Source organism: Punica granatum, chromosome 7 (genome assembly GCF_007655135.1).
Source record: "Punica granatum isolate Tunisia-2019 chromosome 7, ASM765513v2, whole genome shotgun sequence".
NCBI classification, from domain to species: Eukaryota; Viridiplantae; Streptophyta; class Magnoliopsida; order Myrtales; family Lythraceae; genus Punica; species Punica granatum.
This window is the reverse complement of record NC_045133.1, coordinates 18,102,675-18,116,049: the sequence shown is the minus strand read 5'-3', so window position 1 is coordinate 18,116,049 and position 13,375 is coordinate 18,102,675. Positions and strand designations below refer to the sequence as shown.

General features: G+C 36.6%; 1 long non-coding RNA gene and 1 other non-coding gene across 2 annotated transcripts; both read right to left on the bottom strand.

Annotated features, from left to right (window-relative positions):
- Positions 1-589: 589 nt before the first annotated feature.
- Positions 590-1,397, bottom strand: LOC116215127. The gene is made up of 2 exons (XR_004158417.1): positions 1,026-1,397; positions 590-882 (listed from the first exon to the last, which is right to left on the bottom strand). It is a non-coding gene; the product is annotated as an uncharacterized LOC116215127 (long non-coding RNA).
- Positions 1,398-12,984: 11,587 nt separating this feature from the next.
- Positions 12,985-13,091, bottom strand: LOC116215757. The gene has a single exon (XR_004158557.1). It is a non-coding gene; the product is annotated as a small nucleolar RNA R71 (small nucleolar RNA).
- Between the last annotated feature and the right edge of the window lie 284 nt (positions 13,092-13,375).

Sequence of the window (13,375 nt, the reverse complement as noted above, 5' to 3'; positions counted from 1 at the left end):
CTGGCGATAACCCATTCATTCATTCATTTCTATTCTACTTTTAGTAATACATTTCTTTTCTCTTTATTTTTTTATTGAAAAAATTACTCCACTATATTTGCTACACGTGGATAGCTTAGAAGATTCTGAGCCTGACAAATTTTGAATGTCCAGAATATCTTCCATTATTTTTAGAAAAATATTCTCCCATGTCCAATGTTGCCTTTCTCTGTTTCTTCCTGAGGAAGGATTTCATGTCCCCGAGGCTTTTGTCTTGCATGTCACAGAGGCCTTGGTCTCAAGTGAGAATCCCATTTTGTTGCTGAGTTTGTTAATTTATGTTTTTTTTTTTCTAAGGTTTATTTGAAAAATTGATAAGAAATTCCCCAGTATATTGAGACCAAAATTATATTAGCTATAAGATCAACTACCCGTAGATCAAATACAAACTTCACACGTTTCTCATTTTCCAAATACCATTCACACGACCCGGATATAGGGATTGATCCGCTTCGAACTCAAATGAGGCCGTCGAACCTATTGATTCCATAAAAGTCATAAAAGTCACGTAGTCCATGCCCACCAAGTGTTGCTGTATGATCGTGACATGAGACCACCGTAAATATATTGTCTTTGCCCACGTGAGTCAAAGCCCCTCTTCTTCTCATGAATTAAGAAGGGCTTAACAATATTAATGAGCGCACACGGCAATATTATTATTAAGAACATCAGCTTATAACAACAAAAAACAGCAACAGCAAAAAATAACAACAGTCAATAACCACAATGATATTTGATAGAAAGATCAATTCCTCTCCCTCCCTCCCTCCCTTCCTTCCTCTGTTTCACTCAAGGACTGGTCTGCTCTGTTCTGCTCTGCTCTGCTCTGCATCTCTCCCGACACTGAAGATAGCCAAGAAGAGGAAACCTAGGATGAGTGCATGCGATGATGATGAAGAGAGCCCAACAAATGAAACAAAGAAAACGTTACACAGATTAATGCAATGAAAGGGATCAAGGGGAGCGATCGGGTCATATATACTTACTTGCTCAGGAAATAGGGGAAACTGTAGAGGTGGACTTGGAGGTGGAAGCACCTCCGCCAGCCTCTCCGAGATCCGCCACTGGAGGGGAACACACGCACTGACAGAGAGAGACAAGCTTGAGCTTCTCCGCCAGGAGCTTAACGATCCTGACTTTGACAGCTCCCCTCTTCGGCGGAAGCCTCGCATCCAGCTTGGGGCGCTTCTCATTTGCAGTTTTAATCATCTCATAGTCATCCCCCTTCGTCATTGCTCTTAATTATCGATCGCCTCCAATAGCGTGAACTGTGAAGAATTGAAGAAGTTGATGAAGAAGAAGAAAAAGAGTTCTGAGATACAGAGCAGTGCGAGAGAGTCGTGAGGGCCTTTTATTGGGGGGGGGGGGGGGGGGGGGGGGGGGGGGGGGGGGGGGGGGGGGGGGGGGGGGGGTTGGTTTTGTGAGTCGTGGGGGATGTTTTGGGGTTTTTGGAAAATGCTAGGTAGGAAAAGCGGAATCGCATTTACATGTCTGAGGCTCAGGAATTAGGGAAGGTTCAGCTGGACTTTCCCTCCAAATTATCATAAGAAAAAAAACTTTTCTCTGGCAAGTAAATAATATCATACTTAAATTTTTATTTATTTATTAATCTCCATAATATGCATGAGAAGAGTTGATTAATCTACCCAAAAATAGAAACAAATATAAAAGTAATTATTTCTAATACTTTTATACATTTTAAAATAGAATGGTAATATAATTCATTTAAGTTTTAAACTTTTAGGTCCTTATCTAATATATATTACATATTTATTTAAAGAAACTTAATGAAATAAAACATATTGACTATGTACTTTCGTAGAACAATGGGCATCGATTATTGGTTGAATATAGGCTAAGCATAAAAAATTAATTTTTGTTTAATAAGAGACATTATTAATCCTATTTAAAACAATTTTTATATAACCATGAAAAAGATAATTAGATTTTTTTTAAATGTGAATAAACGAAAATCATATATTAACCGTGTTACATATGACACAAGACATTTGCTATAACAGTTTACACCTATCTATTATAATATACGAGCGATAAAATCCACGGTATCATACGTACTATTGTATAGATTAAATTTTTAAATTTTATTCATGATTTAGTTATTATGGCATCCCTGGTGGGCCCTTCGGTGCTCCAGCCTTTGCTCCGACAGGCTTTGCACAAGTGAAAAGATACATTTTTTTATTTGCATGTATGAGGTTTACGAATTAGGGAAGGTTCCCGGGACTTTCACTCCAAATTATCATAAGAAAAAAAACTTTTCTCTGGCAAGTAAATAATATCATACTTAAATCTTTTTTTTTTAAATTTATTAATCTCCATCATATGCATGAGAAGAGTTGATTAATCTACCCAAAAATAGAAACAAATATAAAAGTAATTATTTCTAATACTTTTATACATTTTAAAATAGAATGGTAATATAATTCATTTAAGTTTTAAACTTTTAGAGGTTCTTATCTAATATATATTACATATTTATTTAAAGAAACTTAATGAAATAAAACATATTGACTATGTACTTTCGTAGAATAATGGGCATCGATTATTGGTTGAATATAGGCTAAGTATAAAAATTAATTTTTGTTAAATAAGAGAAATTATTAATCCTAATTAAAACTATTTTATATAACCATGAAAAAGATAATTAGATTTTTTAAAATGTGAATAAATGATAATCATATATTAATCATGTTACATATGACACTAGACATTTGCTATAACAGTTTACACCTATCTATTATAATATATGAGTGATAAAATCCACGGTATCATATGTACTATTGTATAGATTAAATTTTTAAATTTTATTCATGATTTAGTTATTATGGCATGCCTGGTGAGCCCTTCGGTTAGGGCCGGCAATGTTTGACATGACACGAAGCGACACAGAGTTAAACCGTTTTGGGTTAGGATTTTTTGATATTCGGTCTAAACGGGTGGAACCCGTATAAACTGATTATACACGATTAAATCTGTTTATTTAGACGTGTTCGATCGTATTATTTAATCGTGTAACCTGTTTATCTAACTGAATTTACTAAATTATCCTTACACTAGTCTATCCCTAATTTCGAAATTTCCTGTTTCCTCCCTCCATTCCACTCTAGTTCCGCTATTTCAGTAAGAGATCGGAGGTGGAGTCAGTCTTCGCAAAATCACAATTTCGCTTCTTCGGTGTTCCTGCTTCCAGATAAGATTCATCTGATTTCCTTCCTGCTTCCACCCGATTTCTTTTGGAATTCGGATCCTTGAGTTGACTCCTTCCAAATCCAGCCTCCACCTAAGTCGAAGACGACTTCGACTATCCGCTCAGACGAAGGCTCCACCTTAATCCTTCCGCCATTCGATCGACAGCACCCAGACGAAGGCAATCTCACCGTGCGACCTAGATCTCGAGTCGACCCCTGTGAGATCCCCAAAAAAAAAATTGAAGCATGCATATCTATGCATACATATGCTTTTTATATAAATAAATAAATAAATAAATAAATAAATATATATATATATATTATAAACACGCACTGGAGAAGAAAAAAAATCAGAGAGAGGGGTGCAAAAGGGGCTCACGTGGCCCTCATTCCTTCTAAGCACCCCATTCCCATCGCCTTTCCCTTCCTTCTTTTTATTTCTTTTCTATTTTGTTCAGCTGAAAAAAAAAACAGAGGAAACAGAGCAAACGAGAGATAAAGAGAGCGAGACGGGGGGAGAGAGAGAGAAAGGGGCTGAGCGAACTGCAGAGGAAGGGGAAGAGAGGAATAGCTTTGGGGAGCTTCCGAATCGAGCTTGAGCTCCATTATTTTTCTTACCTAAATGAAGACTAGAGTGGGTAGGAATTGAACAGAGCGAAGAGAAAAAGAAAGTTAGGCTTGGGTTCTTGAAGTAAGTTTATTCTCCTTACCTTAGACGTTTCTATTCATTGATCTAGATGTGGATTGAGCCGGTTTTTCTTCACTCTAGCTCGATGTTGCAGTATTGAATTAGGGAAATGGGAGAAAACTTGGTTAACGCTAGTTAATGGCAGCTTGATGTGTAAATGTTATTAGTTCGAAAATTTGATATGGTTAGGCTCCTCTGATCATTTGAATGGTGTGGCTTTTTACGGAATTGGATTTCGTTATATGATTTGAAAGTTACCGCGATTTCAAATTCTAAAAATCATAATGAAACGTCAACTTCGACCGGCATTTTTGAATTGATTTCTTCACGTTTTGGCATACCGTTTGTTTCTAAAACATAGCCCACATTGTAGGCTTTCCAGAGACTCCAAGATTGTGGTATTCGGAGACATATAGAGAGAGAGAGCCGAACCTCCGAAGTTGGGCCATCGCACAGCCCGGGTCTCCGTATAGCCCGTACCAACAACTTCGGGAGGCTCGTTAGGCTCGCTCAGACATCAGATTGCAATGATTTTTGTTTGTACAGATTCGTGTCTGAATCTACTATTTTAGATAATTTTTCAGGATTTTTTGAAATAGCGATACTAGTTGTCATATTTTCCGTAATGTGTGGGTTTATCAAATTTTCTTTCCTCGAGTCCAAAACTGACCACTTTCATGTTCTTAAGCTCGATTTTCCTTGTTGGTCATATTTGATTGTAGTGTTTGTTAAGTCGATTTCTGTCTTCTCAAGTTAGAGATGTTATTTTTCGAACGTTTGGACTAATATTTTACATTTTGGTTGATTAAATCTTGCTTAGTTGAGTCAAATGCGTGTTAACAAGTGATGTTGATTGCATATATCCACACATGGAGTGAAGTATTTATTTATATCGCGATATGTATTGGTTTGCTTTAAGTGGCTGGGTTAGCTTAATCTGGTCCATGTTTCTTTGATAAAAAAAAAGGTGAATAGAATAGGGCAAGGGAAGAGTGTAACGGGCTCGAGGTAGGAAGCCATTCGAGGGGATGAGTTATAACATTCTTCTTGATTGAGCTTCATTTATTTGATTATGCTTTTACTATGGAATACGAAATAACAGATTAGTTGGATGAATAAGTTAGAGAAATCGATGAATTAGGTTAGACTAGCTCATTTAAATGTTTAGTGAACTAAGCTAGGACAAGTCAATAGTGCTGAAAATATACTTATATTTACCAACTTCTTGCTGATTTAGTAGTTGTACTGAAAGTTGATTTTTCATTAAAAGTTGTTCGTATATGCTTTACTGAATTGTGAAATGGAAGTAATGGAAGTGTGAGAGCTAGATATCCACGAGTTGGCGAGGCTGGTAGAGGATGATCTGCTGTTGTTTTTCTCCGTGTATTTAGATGTGGTCACTAAACCCATCGTACGTATTTTTGGATTATCAACATTCTAATTAGTAACTAGTTTATATAGGTTATCTAAGGTTGATAAACTGTAAATTATGAAATATGCATAGAAAACTTTTAAGAGGAGGATTCTTTATATGGAAAGTTTAACGGTTGATGCTATTGGTGCATTCTATTTTAGATTTATTCGATCCTTTAAGGCCACTGTGGTGTGATTTAGTATGAGGATCAATGGAGAAAATGATTTACGAATAAGTTATTTTCTAAACTATGCTTATGATTGATAGGGGTTGAGGACACCAATATTGTCCACCCTGAATGTCAAGTTTGATGAACCATTTTGGGTGTTTAGTGAGTACTTCATTCCATTGTGAAATGATATATATATATATATATATATATATGTTATGTGAGTACTTTATTTCCTTATAATATGATGTATTATAGTTATATAAAATATTTAATAAGAATATTGCGATAGTTAGAAATTAAGAAATTAGTCTTGCTATGTTGTGTGAATTGATTTGAGAAATGTTGCCTTCTATGTTTCATTTTAATTTGGGATATGCAGTGTGATTGTGAATGATGATTGTGATGATAACATGTTGTCATTGTACTGTGATTGAGATTGTGCTTGTGTATGATGCTATATGAGGTGAGATGACATGGTTGCAATTGATTATACTTGTGTAGTTTAAATATAGCCATAGGACCGCTGGACCCGGCGGAATAAAAATAGGGGCTTGATCGGCCGCTGGACCCGGCAGAATATAAATAGGGGCCTGATCGGTCACTGGACCCGGCGGAATATAAATAGGGGCCCGATCGGCTACTGGACTCGACGAAATATAAATAGAGGTCTGATCGGCCGCTTGCCCCGCGCGGAATATAAATAGGGGCCTGATCGGCCGCTGGACCCGACAGAATAGAAAAAGGGGCATGATCGGCCACTTGACCCAGTGGAATATAAATTGAGGTCAACTCTTACCGCCAGAGGTTAATAGGTGGTCCCCGCTTATGAGATATGAGTATTGGGAGTTGAGGAGGATATATGAGTAATGATATGCGAGATCACAGTACCGTCACAACTCTGTTACGAGGAAATGCAACCATGTGGCTATATTGATTGGTTTGTGTTGTATATTATTTGGCCGGTATGATTATTGGAGATGTGATGATTGTTGAAATTGTTGGAGTTGTGATGATTATTGAGATTGTTTGAGATGTGATGATTGCTGAGATTATTGGAGGAGATGTGATGATTGTTGAGATTGTCCGAAGTTGTTTTATGAAAGTCATGTTGTTGCTAGAGCTTGATCTATCAATTGATTGTATTGTGAGTTGCTATGGAACGCTAATGAATTGATATTTGATGTTTATGTAATATTGGATATTAGAGAAAAGGATGGAAGGGTTGTGTGTATTGGTTAGTAGAACTTAAATTTAGTTACTATTTGGATATAATTTTTATTATTATAGTTTGTATAAATATATGTATAGTGTATGTATGCTGGGTGAGTTGAAAGTTGGATTGGATGTGATTGTATTATTTGTTTGAATATTTGGTTGTTTGCAATTAAATATTTATTTAAGGGGTTTTTACTTAAAATGGCCTATGGTTTGTTCGTTTTGTCAAATCTATCATATGTTTTTTTTTCTGTCAAATCTATCACATGGTTTACTTTTTGCATCAAATCTATCCCGACGTTATCTTTTCCGTCAACATCTAACGGCCGTGCTGACGTTGCACGTGGAGAGATAGTGGGCCACACTTGCCACGTGGGCACCACGTCAGCATGGCCGTTAGATGTCGATGGAAAAGATAACGCCGGGATAGATTTGATGCAAAAAGTAAACCATGGGATAGATTTGACAACAAAAAAATCATATGATATATTTGACAAAACGGATAAACCATGGGTCATTTTAGGTAAATACCCATTTATTTAATAATAATACATTTTGCTTTGGAATTTAGTATTCACTGAGATGCAGCTCACACTCTGCATATATTTTTCCAGATAAGTTTCTAGTTGCACGGGAGAACCATTTTTGATATCGGGGATTAGCTCGGAAAACTAGGTAGGTACCATAGTTATTTTGATAGGGATTCTTTTTGTATAGAATGCATTTGAATATGTTACGACATGAAATTTTTATTTAGTTGGATTACTAATGTTAAAAAAAATCTATTAAGAAGTATATGTGTACATATTAGAGTTTACTGGTTTGGTAATATATATGTTTTGGGAGTTTATGGAAAGTAGGTTTTCTTTTATATGAATCGTTATGTGATAATGAGTATCGAGAAAATTTAAAAGAGACTTTGTTAAAATTTAGGGTCGTTACAACCCCGCGACCTCAACTTCGACCCCGCGACCGTGACCTCCACCCCGTGACCCTCTACTGTCGAGCCCTCTCTCCGATGAGTTCGATCGCAAACGAAGACAGCATTAGGTCGACTCGACTCGACCATGCGAGCTCAAATTAGGTATCCCTGCTTTGCAGACCCCAAAGCACTCCCTTTCCCTATCCAGGCTTTGCTGATTGTTCTGTTTTCGTGTCTTCACGTCCACAGAAAGCGGTCTCTTGTATGTAATGTGCCTTCCTCCCACACGTGTTTTCTTTCTATTATCTTAGTTATACTGAGCCCAAAGGATGTAACGTTTTGTATATTTGTATATATTTTTGGGTCTACCATTTAGTATTTCAGCAGCTACTTAAACATTGAAGCTTATATTTATATTTTTGTCATCTCCTCTCGGGAAATCTCATTCATCTGTCAAAGTCTGACCTGGACAATACATTGTAAACCTGTTGCATTATTTGATTTGCATAACGGAATAGGAAACTAAATCTAGAATATGACCACATTTGTAGGGTTCCATTCACAAGTTTCTAAATGCATCTTTGCTGCATGCTTTTCTTGCATTCCTAAGTGTTGCTGTCTCTTTTGGTTCTAATAAGTAGCCTTTCTTGTCTAGGCCTCCTTTGATGATTGGTATTGCTGAGAGTTACTCATAGGATGGTACAGAATGTTCCATAAAAATGCCCATGTATGAAAGGTGAGAAGTGGCATGTGGTCCTATTGTCATTGTAATCATTACCCAGTGACACCTTGTTAATGTTTCCTGGAGCAACTTGCATACAACCCGTGCTTGTTTTCCCATTAACTACGGACCTCATCCACTTGGTCCATGAGGTTCAATGGAACCAAATTTCGAGCTTGCAGAGTCATAAGTTGATAATTTTGACCAGAAACAAAACAACTCGAGTGTCCCATTGAGTCAAAGACAGTCTATAGGTGCGAAACATCTCCTTAAGTTGTAATGAACCATTTGTGGTTATGCCTTTAATATTTATATTCGTCGCATCTAAGAGAACTGATTGGACTATCCCACTGTTATGGTTCTCTTTACTTAGGACTGCTAAAAAATATCTAAATAACCGAAAAATCGAAGTACCCTTTTGGGCTGATGAATCATATTTCCCAAGCGGATCTGCAACACCTCGAACCAAAATCAATTCGAAAATCCGAATGTTCGAAACTATAGTGTGTTCTTTCTTGAAATTTCTGGGTATATTCTAGTTTTCAGTTTTTAATTTTAAGAGCTGAAAAAGTCGAGAGAGTGAGGGTGCGGATAGAGCTGGGAGCTTGGGACCGATTGTTTTTGTTTAACTTTTATAACTGTGTTTTGTCTTTTTTCCATAATATGTTTTAACTGCTAGCTATTTTTTTGGGTAGACATAGCTCTCTTTTGTTAGTAATTCTAGTTCCTTCATATAATTTGTTTGCTTTGCTTTGCTTTGTTATGTTTTTTTTTTTGTTTTTTTTTCCCCTAGTTCTGTTTGACTTCCTTTGACATGTCTCTCTTCTGAAGTGGCAAGAAGGCAATAACAACTATCTATTTTGAGCAAATATTCGGTCTGCTCTAACCATTAACCAATGTATCGATTCTTTCAAAAATATAGCCCGAGTCCCTTGAATAATTTGATAGCCACGACTTGTTTGAGTGCCTTTCAATTTGCAAGTTCTTTTTCCATTTGCATTAACCAGTTTCTCGTTGTCTGTTTTATTTAGGGATAATGAGTTCAAAAAATAATTTGGAGGTCAACTTGGAATCACTTGAAAAGGAAAAACCCATGGCCACGATAAACGAAGATGATGATGTCGTGGAGCTCGATGTAGACGAGATCCAAGACATTGCAACAAGAACTCAGGCAAGAACATCGAAAGGCAAGCGGAAAAAAAGATTGACCTCACCTGTGTGGTAATTCTTTGAGATGTTAGTAGAAAAGTCTATTGATGGTAAGAGCCGTTGTAAGTGCAAGAAGTGTGGCACTATTTTTATTTGTGATAGTCAATATGAGACAGGAAATTTGAAAAAACATAGTGAAAGATGCATTCGTAAGGATACACGAGATGTTGGTCAGCTGCTCATGAGCCATGATATGTCTTTGAGAAGTACTACATTTGATCCTGAACACTTTCGTGAATTGCTGATTGCTGTTATTATTATGCATGATCTGCCTCTTGCCTTTGTGGAGTATGCTACAATTAGATCTGTATTCTCATATTTGCGTGAGAGTGTGCCTGTTATATCTCGAAACACTGCAAGGGCTGATGTGTTGAAAGTTTATAAAAAAAGAAGTTATGGGTTAAGGGCTTGCTTGAGGAAGCTAGTGGTAGGATTTGCTTGACATCTAATTTGTGGACCTCAATTGCTACTGATGGGTATCTCTCTTTGATCGCACATTTTATTGATAAAAATTGGATTTTGCAAAAGAAGATTTTGAATTTCTCCCGATGCCACCTCCACATACTGGTGTGGCATTGAGTAATAAGATTACCTCTTTGTTAGCTGAGTGGAGTATTGAGGGAAGATTTTTTCTATTACTTTGGATAAGGCCTTCGCCAATGACACTTTCGTGGGCTTGTTGAGATCGCATTTAAATTTGAAGAATGCACTCCTAGCCAAAGGTGAATTCTTTCATCAACAATGTTGTGCACATATCATTAATTTAATTGTGCAATATGGACTGAAAGAGATTGACGTTGCGGTAGACAAAGTGCGAGAGAGTGTCAAGTATGTTAAGGGGTCTCAAATTAGAAAAGAAAAGCTTCTTAAATGTGTGAGACTCTTCTCTTTGAACTCGAAGAAAAGCTTGAGGCAAGATGTCCCTACTTGTTGGAATTCAACCTTTCTTATGCTTGAAAGTGTATTCTATTATCGTCGTGCATTTTGCCACCTAGAGTTAAGTGATTCCAATTATACAAATTGTCCTACCCCATTGGAGTGGCAGAATATTGAGAAGATAAAGAAGTTCTTAGGGGTTTTCTTTGAGATTACAAGCTTGTTTTTCTAAGAGTAAGTATCCTACCGCAAATCTATTTTTTCCTTCCACTTTCAAAGCATATATGATGCTGTAGGAGTATAGTGATGAGACAGATGAAGATTTGGGACCAATATCATTGAGGATGCTCATGAAATTAAAAATACTGGTCTGAATTTTCAGTGATTTTATCGATTGAGGTGATATTGGGCCCCAGGTATAAACTTGAGTTTGTAGATTGGAGTTACAGAAAGTTGTATGGTGGTCAATCTTTAGAATTTCAGACTATTTGAGATAAATTATTCTCATTTTATGAAGAGTATACAACACATGAGAAGGAGAATCGAACATTTGCATCAAAAGAAAAGGTGGTGTCAGATCCTAATCAAGAGTCTGAATCTGTAGATATGCTAGAGGTAAAATTTTTAATGATGTTACGTGTTACTTGATAAGGGCATATTATACTAATATTTTATTGTGCAATTCATATTAAATTATTATTAATTTTATAGAAATTATAAGAAGTTGGTGCTTAATTATGTGTAATTTGATATTGTAGGTCTTTGAAGACTTAGATGGAATTACGAGCAATATTGAGGAGTTTTGCGCAATTTGGAGCCAACCTATATCTTTCGGAAATCTTTTTTTGTTTTGGATATAAATACTCCTCATAACAAGAATAGGAAACCCTGGGGGGAGCCATCTTTCACCATTCTTTTAACCTAGAGAGTTTTTTTGAGAGAGTCTTGTCTGGAGCCGTCACTTGGATCAATTGATTTGAAGCGAAGAATTGTGGAAGAGACGAATCCTTAAAGGAATTGTTGGGTTTTTGTTTTAGGATTCAATATCTTGAGTTTACTACTGAATATGAATTCTATTACAATGACTCCTTTGAATTATAATTGTGTTTTCAATTCCATGATGTTCTAAGCTTCTCTTGTGGGAATATGATGAAACCCTAGGTAGCTAATATGATGATTGTCGCCATGTTATAGGATTAATAGATGTGTTAATGATTCATGATTGCAATTCCTATAATTTCAATTTTAATTCTTAATTGGTTATAATTGTTAGAAACACTATTGATACGGGAGTTGATATAGTGTTTGTTAGGAATTCTTGATTAGACTAATTAGTTAAATGCGGAAGCTGCGTTAATTAGTTTAATTAGAGATTATCTTGGGATTAATGCAATGTTTCTAGTTAGTTATTCGCTAAGACATTAGGGATAATTAATTTAGGGCATTAGACAATCATAGCACTGGAAGGTGTATGATTATAATTTAGAGTCCACTATTAATTAGAGATGCGGGAGCTGAATGATTAATTAGGGGTTTAAGACTTTAATTTTAAAGGCTTGATAAACTCACTTGAATAACCACATAGCTATTAATTTCTATAACATGATGGCAATCTGATTAGTGAAACTAGGGTGGATTCTGTTTTTCCCACTTTCAATTGATATATTTTCATACAATTCTCTTTTTACTCTTTGTAACGATTTAGGTTGATTAGTAGTTAATTAGTTAATTCTCTCAATTTGATTGCTTAGATGACAATAGAATCTAATATAGGTTTAGTACTTAATTAATCATCGTGGGATCGACACTCTATTCATCACTATATTACTTTATCTGACCCAGTATACTTGCTGGTAGAATTCGCGCTTATTTTTATATATATTTGCAGTGGATCAAGTTTTTGGCGCCGTTGCCGGGGACTAACTTAATATTAGACCACTTTTAGCTCTATTGTTAATTTAGGCGCACTTTACTGTGTGTTTATTTCTTGTTCTCTTTGCAGGTATTCTATGCGCAGGAGTAGAAGTGCTGAACTTCTACCATTAGATCCTGAGATAGAGCGCACCTTGCATCGGTTGAGAAGAGAGAACAGAAGAAGGGAAGAATTGCAGGCAGTTGAGATGGCAAACGATGACATCAACCGCCAAATACAGGGTGCTGCCAGAGCACTTCGAGACTATGCAGTACCTACTATTATGGGTTTTGCGATCAGAAGGCCCACTATTCCAGCTAATAACTTTGAACTGAAGCCGGCACTCATCCAGATGGTTCAATCAAATCAGTTTGGAGGATATCCTAACGAGAGTACTGATGAGCATATTGCAAGATTCCTCCAATACTGTAACACGATAAAGATGAATAATGTCACTGATGATGTTATTAGATTACAACTTTTTCCTTTCTCACTTAGGGATAAAGCGAGAGCCTGGTTCAACTCACTGCCACAAGAGTCCATCACCGCCTGGGCCGACCTTTCATCTAAGTTTCTCAGGAGATTTTTCCCACCAGCTAGGACTGCAAGATTGAGGAACGAAATCACTAACTTCACCAAGTTCAGTGGTGAATCACTTTATGAGGCATGGGAGAGATTTAAGGAGGCAATCAGAAAGTGCCCACATCACGGATTGCCAGATAATCTCCTAATTGAGGTCTTCTATCTTAGCCTGGATGATACATTGAGGTCTCTAGTAGATGCTGCAGCAGGAGGCGCACTGATGGGTAAGAATTATGATGAAGCAAGTGCTTTGATAGAAGAGATGGCCTCCAGTGCACATAATTGGCAGAATGAGAGAAGCAAATCAAGAGTGGCATCAGTCAATGACATGGACACTATTGCTAATTTGACAACCTAGATTTCAGCTCTCACTACCCAGGTAAGTAAACTCACCTTAGCACATTCTTTTAATACTA